A 21,154-nucleotide genomic window follows, 5' to 3' on the forward strand; every position below is an offset into this window, starting at 1 on the left:
TTCAGTAAGTCAGACATTTAAACCAAGCTCACAAATTTTCTTAACTGCTTAACTTTCTTGAAAATCCTTTTTTTCAGTGGCAGCTTTGCTCACAGGTTAGCAAGAATGTCTTTCAAAGTAGGAACATTAAAAAAAAAAAAAAAAGAAAGAAAGAAAACCCTCAGCCTGGTCTATGTCCCACATCTGGGATAAAGCAGGCATAAAATCCCCCAGAGGAAAGTCAGGGAATTCTTAAAATTCCTCAGAGGGGAAAGGTTATAGAAAGCAGACCAGAAAAAGACAGTTTTATGTAAATAATGAACAGTAGTTTTCAATTATTCAACGGAGAAACTGATGGAGAAAAATCAACCTCTCCAGCTGAACACAAACTATTTTTCCAAGGAAAATCTGCCTCATCACATTCAGAAGAAAGAAAACTAAGGATTTAACACACATTGGAGAACAATCCATATTCTCAACTTGGTCTATCTCCAAGAGAAAGGCAACATGGCATCACTTGTAGATGCTGCCATAATCTCTAGTATTCTTTGTATTTCTGAACATGCTTTAGACTACATATATAAAACTCAGTGGCAGTGATTTTGTGAAGCAGTTTAGATTTACTTCAAGAGTAGAACCTGTAATGAATAAAAACAATTAACATAGCCATGCTAAATAAAACATATAAAATAGAAATAACTCTTGGACTCTACCCGTATTGTGTCTAGCACCCAAATCTTCAAGGCAACTGGCTGCCTCCTTCAAGGTCAGAGAGCTGGCCCAGAGTCTTCTGTGGTTATGTCTGAGGAGGGGTGTGGTCTCTGGCAACACAGAGACATGGCTGAGTCTGAAGTAATGCTCAGTCCCCACTGCCCCCACCCCGAGGTCTATTTTTTGCTCTTTTCAGAGAACAAGTGTGCTAATTTTTTTTTTTTAAAGCCTGCATATATTAAATCCCCAAAGATCTAAGACTGGATGCAGCCATCAATGCAATTAGCACTGTGGGGTGGGGGGGGGTTGTAGGCACCCAGACTGAGGATGGCTTGGAAGTTTCTCCTTTAACTGACCTCTACGTGCATAGAATAGAACTGAAGATCTTCTCTCAACTACTGGGTTTTTGTTTGTTTGTTTGCTTGTTTGTTTTCCTTGTTTAAAAGGCTTTTAATATAAAGCAAATAATTTTTTGCCACATTGCCCAAACTTTTCATTATCAAATTGGCTGAGGCTTCTCAACGATTATCATTTCACAACAATATCTCCATTTTCACCTTCTTTAAATGAACTGGCCTAACAGATGTACCCTTAAAACAGAGCTTCACCCTCAACATATGTTTAAGTTTGTATTCAAACAGTATGAAGAAAACAGGATCAGGGAATTCAGCCATAAAAGTGAATGGATTACTGATACATGCTACATCATGGATGCAACTAAGTGAAAGAAGTCAGACATGAAAGGCCACATATTGTATGGTTCCATTTATACGAAATGTCCAACAGTGGCAAATCCATAGACACAGAAAATATTATACATTAGTGGTTGCCAGGGGTTTGGAAGAGAGGGAAATAGGGAATGACTGCTTAAAATGGGTGTAGGTTTCCTTTTGGGGTGATGAAAATGTTTTGCGTCAACTACTGGTTTTTAAGTGTGTAGCTCAAGTTCTAGGTGGGTAAGGGGGTGGCGTGGGTTATGGATGGATGGGTTGGAAGCTATGTGGAAACTAGAATCTCCATCTCAGATTCTGTACACACATTCCCTAAAAGGGGCTAAGGCTGATTTGTTTTATTCTCTTTCTCCTGCCTTATGCATATCACCCTCCTATCCAGGTCTGGAGTCACTGAGATAGAGATGGCGGCTCCGCAGTGACCCTCCCAATGCAGGACTGACTCAAGCTATGATCACAGCCACTTCTGCCACATTGCTTCCTGTTACATAGGACGCGCCTGAGGCTATTTAAACAAGAAGCGCTGCTCCTGAAGCACAGACCTCATTAAGATGTTGTTTTGGGAACCATGCCATCTCAATATGCCAACTGTTACCGAAGGTTCCCTAGTTACTGCTTCATAGTCACATGAGGGTGTCAGGGCAGCAAGGCCTGAGTTACCGCACATTTAAAACATTCTTGTTGGAATACATGTGGGCCAGTGCAGAACCCACAGAAATTCTGCTGAACAATCATCTACGAAGAATGAGAAGAGAAGACCATGGCACTCGCAGGGGCACAAATTGTGCTGCTTTCCTCATAGCATACACACAACAAGCCCAGCCTCCACTCTCTGTAAGTTATTAATGCCTTTGCTGATCTACCTGAAGAGTTAACATCTCCTGTATTTGGCGGGTACCTGTACCACATCGGACTGTTTCAGCTGTTGATGCCACACCTCACAGAAGAGGGGACCACAGCTTCCTCCTTGCATCACAGGGATTAGCAGTGTGTGCCTGGCATGTAAAAGGCAGCTCACAGACGCTGGCTGAACTTGTGGGCCTAGGAGCTGATAGAGTGGATCTCATCACTGAAATGAGCAAGGAGAAACCTTATTCCTCCTTATTTGAAGCCAAAGCAAGTTTAGAATTTTTGAGAAAAAGTTTCTGCCAGGAAACGAACGGAGAAAAATACTCACGAGGCCTAGAAACTTCTGTAGCCAAAAACATATTCACTAGGTTTTGTTTGTTTTTCTTTTTTAACATCTTTATTGGAATATAATTGCTTTACAACAGTGTGTTAGTTTCGGCTTTATAACAAAGTGAATCAGATATACATATACATATATCCCCATATCTCCTCCCTCTTGCGTCTCCCTCCCACCCTCCCTATCCCACCCCTCTAGGTGGTCACAAAGCACCGAGCTGACCTCCCTGTGCTATGCGGCTGCTTCCCACTAGCTATTTATTTCATATTTGGTAGTATATATAAGTCCATGCAACTCTCTCACTGTGTCCCAGCTTATCCTTCCCCCTCCCTGTGTCAAGTCCATTCTCTATGTCTGCGTCTTTATTCCTGTCCTGCCCCTAGGTTCCTCAGAACCATTTTTTTTTTTAGATTCCATATAGATGTGTTAGCATACGGTATTTGTTTTTCTCTTTCTGACTTACTTCACTCTGTATGACAGACTCTAGGTCCATCCACCTCACTAAAAATAACTCAATTTTGTTTCTTTTTATGGCTGAGTAATATTCTATTGTATATATGTGCCACATCTTCTTTATCCATTCATCTGTCAGTGGACACTTAGGTTGCTTCCGTGTCCTGGCAATTGTAAATAGAGCTGCAATGAACACTGTGGTACATGACTCTTTTTGAATTATGGTTTTCTCAGGGTATATGCCCAGTAGTGGGATTGCCGGGTCATAGGGTAGTTCTATTTTTAGTTTTTTAAGGACCTGCATACTATTCTCCATAGTGCCTGTATCAATTTACATTCCTACCAACAGTGCAAGAGGGTCCCCTTCTCTCCACACCCTCTCCAGCATTTATTGTTTGTAGATTTTTGGATGATGGCCATTCTGACTGGTGTGAGGTGACACCTCATTGTAGTTTTGATTTGCATTTCTCTAATGATTAGTGATGTTGAGCATCCTTTCATGTGTTTGTTGCCAAAGTGTATATCTTCTTTGGAGAAATGTCTGTTTAGGTCTTCTGCCCATTTTTGGATTGGGTTGTTTGTTTTCTTGATATTGAGCTGCATGAGCTGCTTATAAATTTTGGAGATTAATCCTTTGTCAGTTGCTTCATTTGCAAATATTTTCTCCCATTCTGAGGGTTGTCTTTTCGTCTTGTTTATGGTTTCCTTTGCTGTGCAAAAGCTTTTAAGTTTCATTAGATCCCATTTGTTTATTTTTGTTTTTATTTCCATTTCTCTAAATGGAGGAGGGTCAAAAGGATGTTGCTGTGATTTATGTCATACAGTGTTCTGCCTATGTTTTCCTCTAAGAGTTTTATAGTGTCTGGCCTTACATTTAGGTCTTTTTTTTTTTTTTTAATAGGAAATTTTCATGGGGCAGCTTAATTTTTTTTTAATTAATTAATTTATTTATTTTATTTATGGCTGTGTTGGGTCTTTGTTTCTGTGCGAGGGCTCTCCCCAGCTGTGGCAAGCTGGGGCCACTCTTCATCACAGTGCGTGGGCCTCTCACTATCACGGCCTCTCCCGTTGCAGAGCACAGGCTCCAGACGCGCAGGCTCAGTAATTGTGGCTCACGGGCCCAGTCGCTCCGCAGCATGTGGGATCTTCCCAGACCAGGGCTCGAACCCGTGTCCCCTGCATTGGCAGGCAGATTCTCAACCACTGCACCACCAGGGAAGCCCTACATTTAGGTCTTTACTCCATTTGGAGTTTATTTTTGTGTATGGTGTTAGGGAGTGTTCTAATTTCATTCTTTTACATGTAGCTGTCCAGTTTTCCCAGCACCGCTTATTGAAGAGGCTGTCTTTTCTTCATTGTATATTCTTGCCTCCTTTATCAAAAATAAGGTGACCATATGTGCATGGGTTTATCTCTGGGCTTTCTATCCTGTTCCATTGATCTATATTTCTGTTTTTGTGCCAGTACCATACTGTCTTGATTACTGTAGCTTTGTAGTATAGTCTGACGCCCAGGAGCCTGATACCTCCAGCTCCATTTTTCTTTCTCAAGATTGCTTTGGCTATTCAGGGTTTTTTTGTGTTTCCATACAAATTGTAAATTTTTTGTTCTAGTTCTGTGAAAAATGCCATTGGTAGTTTCATAGGGATTACATTGAATCTGTAGATTGCTTTGGGTAGCATGGTCATTTTCACAATGTGGATTCTTCCAATCCAAGAACATGGTATATCTCTCCATCTGTTGGTATCATCTTTAATTTCTTTCATCAGTGTCTTATAGTTTTCTGCATACAGGTCTTTTGCCTCCTTAGGTAGGTTTATTCCTAGGTATTTTATTCTTTTTGTTGCAATGGTAAGTGGGAGTGTTTCCTTAATTTCTCTTTCAGATTTTTCATCATTAGTGTACAGGAATGCAAGAGATTTCTGTGCATTAATTAATTTGGTATCCTGCTACTTTACCAAATTCATTGATCAGCTCTAGGAGTTTTCTGGTAGCATCTTTAGGATTCTCTATGTATAGTATCATGTCATCTGCAAACAGTGACAGCTTTACTTTTCTTTTCCGATTTGGATTCCTTTTATTTCTTTTTCTTGTCTGATTGCTGTGGCTAAAACTTCCAAAACTATGTTGAATAATAGTGGTGAGAGTGGACAACCTTGTCTTGTTCCTGATCTTAGTGGAAATGGTTTCGGTTTTTCACCATTGAGAATGATGTTAGCTGTGGGTTTGTCATATATGGCCTTTATTATATTGAGGTAAGTTCCCTCTATGCCTACTTTCTGGAGGGTTTTTATCATAAATGGGTGCTGAATTTTGTTGAGAGTTTTTTCTGCATTTGTTGAGATGATCATATGGTTTTTCTCCTTCAATTTGTTAATATGGTTTATCACATTGGTTGACTTGCATATTATTCACTAGGTTTTCAAAAAAAAAATGAAAGAGGTAAACAAATTAAACTTAACTAAAGTCTAACCCAAACTTGCTTTAGCCTGATCACCCAAAGGGAGACCTAATTCCCATCTACCATCTTAAATCTGTCTAGGAAATTTCATCAAAAAGCCCCTATATCCAGGCTTTGGGTTTGGGTTTCCCCTTTAACCTTCTACCTTCGGCATTCTGTATATCCTCTCTGTAAAGAGAAGAGCTAAAATTAGGTGGACAAAGCAACTGACAGAGGAATAATCTCCAAAATATACAAGCAGCTCATGCAGCTCAATATCAAAAAAACAAACAACCCAATCAAAAAATGGGCAGAAGACCTAAATAGACATTTCTCCAAAGAAGACACACAGATGGCCAACAAACACATGAAAAGATGCTCAACATCACTAATCATTAGAGAAATGCAAATAAAAATCACAATGAGGTAGCACCTCACGCCAGTCAGAATGGCCATCATAAAAAAAACTCTACAAACAATAAATGCTGGAGAGGGTGTTGAGAAAAGGGAACCCTCTTGTACTCCTGGTGGGAATGTAAAGTGATACAGCCGCTATGGAGAACAGTATGGAGGATCCTTAAAAAACTAAAAATAGAACTACCATATGACCCAGCTATCCCACTACTGGGCATATACCCTGAGAAAGCCATAATTCAAAAAGATACATGTACCCCAATGTTCACTGCAACACTATTTACAAGAGCCAGGACATGGAAGCAACCTAAATGTCCATCGACAGATGAATGGATAAAGAAGATGTCCTACATAGATACAATGGAATATTACTCAGCCATAAAAAGGAATGAAATTGGGTTATTTGTAGTGATGTGGATGAACTTAGAGTCTGTCATACAGAGTGAAGTAAGTCAGAAAGAGAAAAACAAATATTGTATATTAACGCATATATATGGAATCTAGAAAAATGGTACTGATGAACCTATTTGCAGGGCAGGAAAAAAGACACAGACGTAGAGAACGGACTTGTGGACACGGGAGGAAGGGGAGGGTAGGATGAATTGAGAGAGTAGCATTGACATATATGCACAACTATGTGTAGTGGGAAGCTGCTGTATAGCACAGGGAGCTCAGCTTGGTGCTCTGTGATGACCTAGAGGGGTGGGATGGTTGGGTGGGGGAGTCGGGGGGATTGGAGGGGGATTCGGGGGGGTATTGGGGGGGTGGGAGGGCAGCTCAAGAGGGAGGGGTTATGTGTATACGTATAGCTGATTCATTTTGTTGTACAGCAGAAACTAGCACAACATTGTAAAGCAAATATACTCCAATAAAAAAAATTAGGTGGACAGGTTTTATGCTAATTTTATGTACTTATTTCAATGCACATTAGAAAAAACTATAACTATCACATCAAACCTGAGATTTCAACAGATAAATTTCCTGTTTAAAATACATTTAAGTTTAAAAGTAATTTAAAAAGAAAAGTAAATGGATAAAGCAAAAACCGTTGAAGGTGGTGCCTGAATGACTAAAGTTTGGAAGATGCTGAAAATGGTGAGTGAAACAATGGCCATTAAAGGCTAATGAGTTTACCAAAATGACCAACCCTGACTCTCCGGCTCCCCCTACCACAACACACACACACACACACACACACACACACACACACACACACACACACCTTGCACAAATTAAGTCTGTACTTTCAGATGTCTGCGGATGATCTCTCAAGCCATTCTCCCCCTAGTTCGTTGTGCTGCAAACACAGCAGAGTGCTGCCACCTCCCTTAAAACTTTAAGCTGCCCTTGGCCCAGTTCAAGAGCATGGAACTCTCAATATGGCAAAATTGTGAGCTCCCCTCAGCAGCTGCCTAAGAGTACCCAGTTTACCCATAATTCAATTCTCAGGATGGTTCTGAATGACCTTATTAAGCCTCATTTCCCCTAACAGTCTTTCTCTTCTCTTCTCCACTAGTTTTCCTAATCCAGTTTTCCTTCTTATTTTTTGGTCTCACTCTACACAGCTCAGAAAGCAAAACATTCCTAAATTTTGACCTAATCAATGAATACAGTATAGTCGAGATAATTCAGATAGCAATTTAATCACTTCTCTGCTTGCATGCCCTACATATATCTGCAACAGCTCAACTGGCATTACGTTAAGGCCAAGCCAAATAATGCAAAAAGGACTTAACAAACTGCCTGAATTCCAATTATCTTAAGTAGGTCCTCACAAAGCAACAATAAGCCTAAAGTTGTTTTGCTTTAATTCTGGTTCCAACAAGCCACTACAGCTATTATGATTGCTGACACACAGAGAAATTTTGTGTGAAACGCTCTTCATGTATTTGATCTTTCCCTTTACAATAACTCAGTGTGGTAAAGCAGTATTAAGAGTTAATCTAACAACATCTTAGCATAAACTTCAGAGTCAGAAAAACAACCTCAGTCTCCTAAACCCTAAACCAAGGTTCTTTCCTTTAGCCAAATTGTTAACATTCAACAACATTAAAGGTTCCATTTTTGTCATCCTTACACAAAGAAAGCACAGAAAGAGTATGCTGAGAAGGATCAAGAACTGAAAGCTATACGAGTACATCGAGTTTCAAAAATGAAATAGGTTTCCAAATAGTCTGGGCGATTTATAAATGAAACATACAGTAGTACAAAAGTTCTTTCAATTCCTCTGGCTTTAGAAATATACAAAGTATAAGGATAGAAGTAAGAAATCACCCTATAGAAAGTAAACCATGTCCCAAATTAAGATGGATTAAAAAACCCCTTAAAATACGCACCAAGTCTAAGGAGCACAGCATTATGATTAACATTATGGGCGTGGAGTTGGGCAGGCATGAGTATAAGTCCCAGCTCTGCTGTCTACTAGTTTTGATCAACTGAGTTCTGCTCTCGGAACCCCCATTCTCTCATCCATAAAATGGTCCCAACTTCCTGAGGCAAAATAAATATTATGTGATGCACTTAGCATAGAACCTGACATGAAGAGCTTCATAAATATTTGTCATTTTTAATAAAAGGGAAGAAGTTTCAGACATGCAAGATGATATTAACCTACCCATAAAATATTTTATTTGAAAGAAACTAAATATTATAGTAAAAGAATAAGAACTAAAGATATCCACTGACTAGGGCAAGGTCATGCCACGTGTTAGAGACTTAGCTGAAACTAGAACACAAGGCTCCTGACTCTTTAAGGCATCATTCACAATAAGCTCCACACTCACTAGACAGGAAAGCATATGACCCTTGAAATTTTTCAAGAATTTGTTGGGGGTTTTGCCCCCCAAAGAAAAGCATAAACATTAAATAAACTATTATCTCAATTTGATTGCTTTCCAAGGCCAGTTATTTATTCTTTGTATACAAAAGGTGACTGCTGCTTACTGTATTCTTTGGAAAGAAAGGCCCAGTGATACAGTAAGTGCTGGGAAAAACAATCTCTGGCTGGGGAGCTGTTTCCTAGGAACAAGTTCATATTACGGAAGGAGTACATGAGTACTTGGAGGACATCTGCTGCCATTGCCAGAGATGATGATTTAACCTCAGTCCAGGCTCTGGTCTTGGGTCAGTCTATGTCATCAGCATCTCAGCTGATCATCCTAGGAGATGCTATCTGATGTTAATAAAACTAAAACCCTCCTCCCCACACATATATAAAACCAGAATGTCAGTGCACTCATTTATGAGAAATACAACTATCAAGCATATTAGGAAATATTTTCTGGCTTCATTAGAAAAATACACAGGAAGTAAAATTATTAGATAATTGCCTGGTGTACAAGGAATCAGAACAAAGGCAGTGGGAAGGGCCCTGGGCCTGGAGCAACTCAACGAGTCGAGATCACCACCATAGCTGCCCTTGAAAGAAGTCTGTGTTGTCAGCATGTCACAAATGCCCCTGGGACATCATTAAAAATCAATGTCTAAAAATTGAATTGTAGTGAATATTTAGGAAAGAAGAGCAAAATGTATGCCCCCCACAGCTCCTGCCACCACCTCCACCAAGCTCAGCCCAACACCAGCTGTTATGATTTGCCCAACCCAATGGATAGGCGCGGTAGTTAATAATATGACTAGGACAGCTAACCCTTCCACACTAGATCTGGATGTGCCCTTATCCATGAAGGGCTGAAACAGTCCAGCAGACCAGACAACTGAACGCCCCTGACACCGTACCCTCTGCCCTGGAAAATGTGCAGAACCTGCAGGAGTTAGCAACTACAACTCCTTCTTCTTCATGCTTCCAGTGAAACCCAAGTTCCCTCCCTCTATAGGCCTCCAATCAGGGTTTAGGCAAACCAATGGCCTAAGAGCACTAGTACATCCCAGCAGAGATACTTATTTTCTTCTCTGACCTATTTTAGGATTTAACTCTCAAAGAAACCTAATTCCAAGTATTTGAGAAACATCTTGTCATGGTCTCACACATACTACTTCCCTGTTTCCATATATTTTAAGTAACGGAATATACATGTGTTTAAAGTTCTCCTCACTTTTCTACTTCAATTTTATTAAAGGTATCATTAGGATAATTTTAATTATTTTTCCTCAATATCAAATTAAAGCCTTATATGTCCTTGGTAAATTTTTGTAGTGAAATGAATCTAACATTATTCTTAAATGTGTCAAATGTTAAGAAAACATATGGTTTTGGTACTATGCAATCATTCCCTAAAATTATACTCCCTGACGTGTAAAGCCTATGGACTCTGCCAAAAAAGAAAATTTTAAAAACCAAGGGCTCTTAATCAAAATGAAAGTTCTTTTTACTGAAGGCTTATTGTTTCCTTATTTAAGGGTGAAACGAAATACATCTCCCCCAAAAAAGTCATTTCCAAACAAAAGTCCACAATATGAAATTATAACATATGGAAGCCCAAAGAATTTACACACACTACTGAGGGAGTAATTATAAGCCTGAACCCACACAGCAAAACCACACTGTGTATAATAATGGTGTTCACCACCTTTACACTCAACACTGGAGAAACTTTAGGTTAAGTTTGTAAGTTAAGTGCAGCTCTGTGTAGTCAAAGAACATTTCTACATTGTCCCCAGGAAAGTTGTGAAGATACCACATTTTCTCATAATATAATCTGAAGCTCACTTTTTTTCTACACCAACAACGATAACAGTATAACTTCTTTATATGAGAATAATTAATCTAAATTATGTTTTAAATGGTCAGAGATATTTTCTGGTGTCAAGTCTGACGGCTCCATCTCCCACACACCAGACACTATCAACACTTGAATGAATAACTTAGTGGCTATCAAACTGAAGGCATAATTTAGGAGGAGAGTTTTGCCTGGTGCTCATTCCTACAAAACTAAAAACCATTAAGATCCAGCTTTTGAGAGAGTGGCTGTCCCACAGAAAGCAGAGAGGAAGTAAAATCCGTATCATTTTCATGGAGGCAGAGAGAGCAGGGTAGAGGTGGGGGGAAGGTCTACAAAGTCACTGATGAGACCAGTGGAGTACTGAATTTTGCCTGCAAAAAGGCTCAAAGACAAAATGAAATGGTTATACTTTATAAGACAAGCTATGAGTAAATTCTAGTTTACCTAGCAGTCTAACAATTGCATATCTTCTGAACGGTACTTCTTTGTTACAATTTTAATCAATTTTCTTAATGATGACATCGGACGATAATATCCTATTTTCCGAATTTTTTACTCTTATATTATTTTCAGACTAATTTAATGAGTGTATTTCTTTTATGGTATTCTGAATCTTTTAAAAAGTAGTAACTTATGTGTATTAAGTTTTCCACTGCCTTGTTTTCCAGAATTGGAATATCAGTTCCCTATCGATATTGGGGGTAAGAGTTTCTTGTAAATATTAATTAACTCAGCTATGTATTGAGCAGCCATTAAATCCAGGAACTATATACTAGGCATGAGGATACAAAATGAAAATTCTTTCTTAGTCCAAAGCAATTTATTTAACTTATTGTACCTGGTCCCAAAAGACAAATAGCAATCTTTTTATTTTTTTTTTTCAAAATTTTTCTAAATAGTGAGTAATCAAAGATTTTTCTAGAAGAGTCTGAAAAATCAGCTCTGGCTTTCTCAGCAATCGCTTTAACCATGAAAACACTCTTTCCTGGCATTACTGACTAAAAATATAAAGCATGAAAAGATGAATAAAGATAATGAAGCCAAGAGCTAAATATAACCTTATACAGTTTCAAATAACAGTTAAACTAAACCACGAAATGCCCATGGAAACTAAAGTAAAATTTTTCTTCCTGCCATAGATTCATGAGGGCAGACCAGTGAGGTGGTTAGGAGCGCTGGCTCGGGGGTCAGAGTGGCTTTTTTCACCACTGTATGACTTTGGACAAGCTAACTCTCTAAACCTACTCCCTTACTTAAAATGAAGATAAAAATGGTATTTGTCTCACAGACTGCTTGGGGGATTAAATGACATAACACCTATAAAGTACTTAACGCTTTCTGGTAAGTGTTCCCCCAAATGCTGGTTCTCATCATTCACCTCTGAACCTGATTAGCAATTGAGGGCACAAGCTGGAGCCAGACTCCCAGAGTTTGAAACTCAGCACCACCACATTCTTAGCTATGTTCCTGTTTCCTCCTCTGTAAAACGGATAAAATAATACCTTCCTCACAGGGTTTCTGTGATCTTAAATTAGCTTCAAGCATTAAAAGGGTGCCTGGGATTTAGAAAGAGTTCAACAAATGCTAGCCGTTGTCATCACCTTGTCGACGAGAACACCGAAGTCAGTCCACATAAGAGGAAGTATGCCATGACACCACGAGGAAGTGCTCACAAACTATCACTCACAGAAAGTTATTTTTTTTTTTTTTTAATATTTCAAGAGAATATTTTTTTTTTTTTTTTTTTTTTTTATTTTTGGCTGTGCTGGGTCTTCGGTTCGTGCGAGGGCTTTCTCCAGTTGCGGCAAGCGGGGGCCACTCTTCATCGCGGTGCAGGGACCGCTCTTCATCGCGGTGCGCGGGCCTTTCACTATCGCGGCCCCTCCCGTTGCGGGGCACAGGCTCCAGAAGCGCAGGCTCAGCAGCTGTGGCTCACGGGCCCAACTGCTCCGTGGCATGTGGGATCTTCCCAGACCAGGGCTCGAACCCGTGTCTCCTGCATTAGCAGGCAGATTCTCAACCACTGCGCCACCAGGGAAGCCCGAAAGTTATTTTTAAAATAGGTACAATGCACCGGGTACTCAGAACCTTGCAGATTCTTCAAGAGCCTAAAAATATCAAATACTCTGACAGATATAAAGTATTTGATGCCAAGAAGTTGGTCCTTCTTCCTGCACAACTGCACATTTGTAACTTTCAGGCTACACATTCCATGTAACTGAACACATCTGAGGAGAAGTTTCCACATTTAATACTATTTCTTCACCAACCAAATTTTATATACAGAGATAAAGCTTACTGATACACCATACTGATATATATGTGTTTACACAGTCAGAAAAATATCCTAAACATAGAAACAACAGTCTTGGTGAAATTTAAAGATGAAAAAATTACTTCTGAACTTAAAATTTTTAAAATCTTATGTTTGATTGAAATATATTTTCTACTTCCCATAAATGATATTATACATTAGTTTTCAGTTGGTAATGTAATTCTTTCAATTTGTGAATATAAGTACCTTTAATTCTGTAACCAAATCTCCCTTTGATTCTGAGATATGTTGACTTCTTTTCTTACCAGTTGTGATGGTTAATTTTATGTGTCAACTTGACTGGCCAAAGAGTGCCCAGATACTTGGTTAAACATTATTTCTGGTTGTGTCTGTGAAAAGGTTTCCTGAAGAGGTTAGCGTTAGAAGCAGTAGCCTGAGTAAAGCAGATTGCTCTGATATGGGTGAGCCTCATTCAATCCATTGAGGGTCTGAATAGAACAAAAAGGCGGAGGAAGGGAGAGTTCCCCCCCTCCTTTCTCTCTCTCTCTCTCTCCCTCCCACCCCTCTCCTCCTTTCTCCCTCTCTCTTTGCCTGACTGATGAGCTGGGACATCGTCCCCTCCTGCCCTTAGATTGGGACTTACACCACCAACTTTCCTGGGTTCCAGCTTGCAGACAGTAGATCGGCCTCCATAGCTTCAAGAGTCAATTCCTCTGCCTCAACTTCAACTTCCAGGCTACCTTCCTCCTTTCCACCTCTTTCCTGATCCCAATCAATACCATATAATTGCAGATCAGTTCCTCTATTCTCCTAGCCCAGCATCTGCAAACTTATGTGGGATGTGTCATGACATCAATTATACATTTTCAGGCAAAGTACCACAAAACACGTTTCAACCTCTCATCTATAATCTATTCTGGTTCACTCATTTACAAATTTAGCTAAAACTGTGTATACTTGGGGTATGTCCTTATATCATCCCCTCCAGCATCAGGTCCTGTAAATTTACCCTCTAATGATAATGACTCTAAGAAGCACTAATACCATGTTCAAAGCCCTACCAAGCTATGCCGGAAAGGCATTAACTCAAAATCTACACATTTCCAAGAAAGGCCTGTCTTCAGGACTAACCCTTGTCTGGCTCATGGGAGATGAGCTCTGAGCCCTTGTAATATTCTATGTGATAAGAGGGTTTTTTTGCATGCCTGAGGCCTTGGGCCATGTGGTACCAGTATGATCAGATAGTTTATACTAACAATGTGATTCATGACAAACTCGTGTCTTTGCTCTGGGGGGCTAGAATCTGAATATCTGAAGTCATTCATATAGGCGCTACGTGTTTACACGACTGAACCCCAATAAAAGCCCTGGACACCAAGGCTCGGGTGAGCCTCCCTGGCTGGCAAAGCTTTGCACGTGTTGTCACACATTGTTGGTGGGAGTGGAACTTCATTAGGACAGGATACTGGAAGCCAGTGCCTGTCTCTCCCAGACTTAGCCCCATGCACCTTTCCCCTTTGTTGATTTCAATCTCTATCCGTTGGCTGTTTTAAACTATAACCTGATTTTAACAGTTTTTTGAGTCCTTCTAGTGAATCACTGAGCCCAACACTGGTCTTGGGGACTCCCTGATCTCCTTTTAGTTCAGTCATCTAAATTCCTGTTAGAATTCTGAGAGTCTCGTCATAACTCTTTGTCCCATTAGACAAGAAAATGTCATGATACTTTTCACCAAATCTTTTTCTTTACTCAACTTCTATTATTTTTCCATCTTCAACCCAGAAAAATGACTCTGTCCAAGGATGTTGCTGTTAAAGCAAAGGACACAGCAGGATATACTGGACTCAGAAACTGCTTAAAAGCTTTAGATATTGTCTAAAAATGAAATACATGATGTTAGGCAAAAAGCTTAAAAGCCTTTCATTGGAAAGTAATTTGCTGGCATTAAACATACAATTCCAGTTCATTTGATTAAAATTAAACTTTCATTTATTGCATGGGTACATATGGAGTGATGCTTTTATCACAACACACAAGCTCTTTTTCATTTCTTACTTATATTCAAGCATTCTTCCATTTTTTAATCTTCAAATACTCACCAATGATAAATTTTACTTTTTTTGTTGTTGCCTTTCACATTCTCAAACATTTTTATGTGTACTTTTGTTGATTCTCATTTTTATCTCAGATCATAGTTCTTTAGAATCAAAATCCCTGAGTACTTTCCAAATGTCCTCCTATGCATCATAATCAAAACTCAGAATACCACAGACTTGGTTTGTCAAACAATAACACAGAGATGTAATTAACCCAAAGATGCAGGCACTGCCATCTCAGACTTCCCCATCTCAGTCTCAGTTACTGGCAACCAATCAGGCCCAAACTACCCCTCCTTCCCTACCCTGCTCTGTCTCCATATTCAAACCATCAGCAAATTATGTTGGCTCCATTCCCAAAATACATCCAGAATCCAGCTATTTTTGCCACCACCATAACAGCCTAAGCCACATCATGTCTTGCCCAAATTATTGCAATAGCTTCCAAACTAGTCTCCCTGCCTTCACCCTCATCTCCAGTAGACATCCTCAACATGGGAACCAGAGCCATCATGTTCAACCATAACTCAGATTATGTCACCACTCTGTTTAAAACCCTCCAGTGGTTTCCCATCTCATTCAGAGTCAGCACCAAAGTACTGACAATAGCTCTCAAGTCATTACATGGCCTGGCTGTGTTATCTCTGCCTTCACATCCTACAGCTCTCCCCACTCCTTCCCCATTCTAGCCAGGTGGCCTCTTTGCTATTCTTATACACACGGGGTGTGCTCCCTCCTCAGCACCTGTGTGCTTGTTCTTTCTGCCTGGCATGCTTCCCCCAGACATCCACATAGCTTGCTCCCTCACCTCCTTTACGTATTTCCTCAACTGCCACTTTCTCAGTGAGGCTGGACGTGACCATCTTATTTAAGTTACATTCTTACCACGCACGACCACCACCATTCCCTAACTCCCTCCGGGGTTTTATTTTTCTTCATGGCACTTACAACCCTTTAATCTATCACACAATTTACTTATTTCTTTTGTGTGCCTGGCTCCCCCTTCTAGAATGTAAGCTCCGTGAGGGCACTTTGCTTTCTGCGGAAGACAGAACAACATCTAAGAGTGCCCAGCACTTAAGAAACAGAATATTTATTGAATAGATGAATTTAATGAATGTGTTAAGATGTAAACCTTTAAATACTCAGAGATAACTATACATATAGTTAGATAGCTATATAACTACATAAAAAGAAGCAATAAAAATCTTTTGTGTACCAAGATAAACATTTTGGAGGTAAACTATACTACAATGCTTGAACCTTTGAAGCTTGCTGAGGGCGATTCTTATGGAGTTTACTGAGAGCTGCCCCCTGCCCAGTGCCCTCCCAACCCTTGCTTAGGCACAAAGCTCCATGTCCACCCTCGGCTGCGGCTGGCTCCTGTACCCCCAAGCCTGCCATGCCCTTATCAATGTGCCTGGCCCGCCTCTGACCACAATCCACTCCCTGAGCATCCCTTGCTGTTTCCCAGCATTCCATGAGTGGTTTTCATGGGTTTTCTCAGGGTCTTTCCTAAATGCCACCTCAAAACTTTCAGCCCCTCTTGCACAGGATTAGACATCCCGTCCCTCCCCTCTCTCCTCAAGCCCAGACTGGCCAGGCCTCCCTTTCTGTGGGATAACTATTTCGGGGCTAAGACTTTTACTGAGGTTCTTCTGTTTTCAAATTTAAAGTGATTCCCTTCATGTCCCCACTTTTAACCACATTCCCAAAGATTATCATCATTATTTAACGGTTTGGTTTAAGCATTTTATTAGTGCTATTATTTGGAAATTTTTAAAAAATCCTCTGTACTGCCAACATTTCTTTTATGTAGAGATGTCAAAATAATAAGGATACTTTCCAATGAATTATTCTTCCTTTCACACCTACACTATTCCTATTATCCTGTGCTAAAAACTTCTTATGATGAGCTTTTATATACCTATCTATAAAATGTTACTAGTCGAGAAACAATTTTTAAGGAAAAGCTTTACTAGACTGCTGGAGACCATGCATGCTGTGCAGAACAAGACAATAATTTCTGAACTGATGGTCACAGATCCACAGGCCAAAAAACATGCTCCTGCCAGAAACGCCCCAATTCAGAGCCTGAAATGCCAGATATTTAATATTTGTGTCTGTGTGTACATTCAAGGTCATGAACGTTTAACTTGGTGTCTATATCCTCATATTGGTGAATTAACTATATTTTTTTTCTGTCTTTAGCATCCTACTCTGGTAGTGTTAGCCCCATTCTTTGCATGTCCTCATCTAGGAATATACCTCTCATATCTACCCTACCTATTTCACCCCATCTCTGCTCATGGCCAGATTTTACCTAGCTATTTCTTTTGGTCAAACCTGATGGAGTTCTCTTCATCCATGCTGGAGAAAAGTCCTTTTCTACTAATCTTATGTCTTAGACTTTCTTCTCATGTCTTGTCCTAAATGAACATGGTGATGAGATGACCACCTGTCGGGTGATTCCTGAGTTAAACGGGACAAGGGAGGGTGCAGAGATCACTTAAGATGCTTCCAAATTAAAGATTTTGTGAAGTAACTTTGACTCTTTCAGTGATACATCCTCTGCTGTGCTCTCCCATGGAGACCTAATGCCATTCTCCCCAAGCCATAAGCAAGATGGGAGCTAGCCTCTTCCATTCCTGGGGCCACCTTATTTCTCTCAGTGACTCGCCAGGGGTGACTCTCCTGGCACTTTCATCACTTGCAATCACTATCTGTCTCTGTACTCTTTTTAATCTTCACAGCTCATTTTTATTGTTTGGGGATATTTCTAACTCCCTCAGTGATTCGGGAACCTCAATCATATTTGCCCTTTCTACCTCGATCCCTACTATAAACCTGGGAGGCATCAACTTCTATCTTACATCACTCAGATGCATATCTACCCACTTATTCATTTCCAGCTAACTCCTCAGTAAAATCTTTATTGTGATACTTTAGATTTTTGCCTCTTTCCAAAAGCATTCCGTTCTTCCTTTATCACCTATACTTTGGGACGGTGACATATCATCCACATTTACAGAGAAAACTGAAATTATCCAGTACAAGTATAATGTCCCTAAACTTCTCTTAATGTCTTTATCTCTAATCCTAAATGGAAAGAAGTCACAGAAAGTCCATGCTGAAAAGAAAGAAGAAACACAAAAGATCCTTTCAGGACACGGGGAGCACACCAATATCCCAAGGCCGACCACGACATGTCCATTGCTGTGGCTGTTCAGGGAACAGTGCAGGTCCATACAAAGAGGAGATAGAAGAGCCGTGGACAGCTCATTGATTATTTCTCATATAAACCCACAGATGCCTCCTCTTTCCTACAATCCTTTTGACACACCATGGCATACTGTGGTAGGCTCAAAAGATGTAACTTGAAATCTGTAATGGGTTGAACTGGGTCCTGCAAAAATTCATATGTTGGAGTTATAATACCCAATACACCAAAATGTGACCTTATTTGGAAACAGGGTCATTGCAGATATAATTAAGATATAATAATTATAATTAAGTTAAGATGAAATCTTACTGGAGTAGGATGGGCTCCTAATCCGACTGTTTTCTTTATGAAAAGGGGAAATTTGGAGACAGAAACACATACACAGGGAGAATGCCATGTCAAGATAAAGCTAGAGATCAGGGTGAAGCATCTACAAGCCAAGAAATACCAAAGATCGACAGAAACCACCAGAAGCTGGGAGAGAGGCATGGAACTGATTCTCCTTCATGGAAGGAACCAATCCTGCTGACAAGCTGCTTTTGGACTTCTAGCCTCCAGAACTGTGAGACAATAAATTTCTGTTGTGTAAGCCACCCAGTTTGAGGCACTTTGTTACAGCAGCCCTAACAAACTATACATAGTCCTAGCTCTACAATTTTCTCATTTCTAAAGTAGGGATCGTAATTCTTATTATATCTACACCAAAGGCTGCTATAAACAATAAACACATATAGTGCTTACCAAGTCCTAGGAACTATGCTAAGTACTTCATATGGGTTAACTCATTTAATCTTCACCACAGTGCCATAATATACATACCAGTATCATCCCCTTTTCACAGCTGAGGAAACTGAGGCACAGACATAATAAGTAAGGTCACACAGAAAGTGAAGGAGCCAAGATATAAACCTAGGCAGTCTGCTAATATTACCCATGATATAACTATCTTTGTAAACCAAAAAGTTCTTCCCAAATTAATCACCATCATCATATCACTTTCTTACTCAAGAGCCTCTATACACACAGCAAAATGAACAATTTTCTCCTCCAAGAGCTCCCACAGTCTAGTTCTGGCCCATCTTTTCAACATTATCATTCATTTCCTCCCTACACAAACTCTCCCTTCACACTTATCTGTTCATCCTTGCTTGAACACAACTCATATTTTTGTCCTTGATTCCCTCTGTTACTCTCTCTGGGGGTTCCCTCTACGGGCTCCACTTCAACCGCATACCTTTCTCAAAGAACACAGTGCTATCTATGAGGCTTTCCCTAGCAACTCCATCCATAAGTGGTCTCCCCTATGGCCCCATATATGCATTGCTCAATACTCTTTGGGAATTCAGGGATGATGTCAACCAAGAAAGTGCTTATGCCATCGTATAACATGGCAAAAGAAAGAAAATATTAACACAAACGACTAAAGAAAAAGGAAGTAAGGGAATTCCTTGGTGGTCCAGTGGTTAGGGCTCCGTGTTTTCATCGCAGGGGGCGTGGGTTCAATCCCTGGTCTGGGAACTCATATCCCACAAGCCAAAAAATCAAAGAAAGAAAAAGGAGTAAGTTTGCATGAGAATTACAAAGTACTACTTAAATTTACAGAAGTTAATACTTGCGGCTGAGTTGAAGAAGGAAGGATGCACTGAGGAGATGGTATCTGAATTGGGCCCTAAAAAGGAGTCAATATGCATACTGAGTTACTTGAAGGTACTTGTTATCTTCTTTTCTCACATTTATTGTTTCAGTCCTCTCTGGCTCTAAAAGGGATTTGAGGCAGATCTCACCTGCTCAAGTATAAGCTGGTGGAAGGCAGGGGTCTTACTCTTCTTTGTCTTCCCTATGGTGTCATGCACCAATGACTACATGCAACACAGGCCTTCAAAAATATTTGTGGAAAAGAATGAAAGAGTATACAAAGAAGGTAAGGATGAAAGGAGAGAGAATGTCATAAAAGGAGACAAGTGAATTTCCATGATTTTTCTAAGAAGTTCTCCTTGACCTGGCAGCCACCCCATTCCTTTGCTCACTCCTCTTCCTGTGCCTTTGCTGAGCTGGCGGGCTCTGCTTGCAACGCTTTCTCCCCTCCCCTTTTTGGCATAAAATCCTCTGAGGCCCAATTCACTCTCCCCTTCCTAGCTGAGTATTCTCTGCCCACGTAAGCCTCACAGACATCTTCCTTCCTGCAATCCTGCTGCATGCATTTGTCTCTGTTCAACACTTAATTGTTCTCATAAAGTTTCATATTCAGTTATCCTCCAACCAGATTTTATAGCTCCTGAAGGCTGGAAACCATGTCATATTTCTTTTGCATGCCGCCCCTCTTTGCCTCCACCCAGACGTCCCCTCAAACACAGAAGTACCTGGCAAGTACTTGCTGAATGACTAAATCCTTTCAGTATTTCTATTGCTAAAGTAGAACGTTCTTTCATCTGACTTTCCAGGTTCAAAAGTACATTGAAAAAAGTTATATATCAAAGTATTCATTTCTGGTAACACAGATTTATCTTTTCTATAACTTGCAATCACTGAACCAAACTTCAGTGGCTTCACCAACAAGAAAAAAGGATGTAAACACACAAAGAAGCGTTTGTTACATAACCACCCTAATACTTCTAGCTCCACTCAACTTCTTTAGGCACAGAATTTATCATTTTATGGCAATTTAGTAGTATAAATACTGCCAACACATTTCTTCCCCAAGAAAGAGATACTGAAAGTGGTCCAACTTATCCTAAAACTTGCCAGATTAAATTTCACAAGTAGAGTTGAAACGGAATTTTTAAAGTTCCCACAGCAGATACTCAAATACCATTTGTTAATTTGAATTTTATACAGAATAACTCTATGCAAGTCACAGGAAATCTAAAAACTGTAATGGTGAAAATCTAGCAGAGCATGTGGTAAACAAGATGAATCTAATCTGAACAATACTGGTTTCCTTAGAAAAAAAGGTGGATCTTAAAATTT

The 21,154-nt window shown here is 39.9% G+C and overlaps 1 protein-coding gene across 3 annotated transcripts in view; it reads right to left on the reverse strand.

The window, feature by feature from the left end:
* DSE (dermatan sulfate epimerase) overlaps nt 1-21,154 on the reverse strand; it is a 71,056-nt gene that overhangs the window by 39,394 nt on the left and 10,508 nt on the right. The window lies entirely within an intron of this gene.

The sequence above is a fragment of the Balaenoptera acutorostrata genome, chromosome 14 (assembly GCF_949987535.1).
Source record: "Balaenoptera acutorostrata chromosome 14, mBalAcu1.1, whole genome shotgun sequence".
Classification (NCBI taxonomy): Eukaryota; Metazoa; Chordata; class Mammalia; order Artiodactyla; family Balaenopteridae; genus Balaenoptera; species Balaenoptera acutorostrata.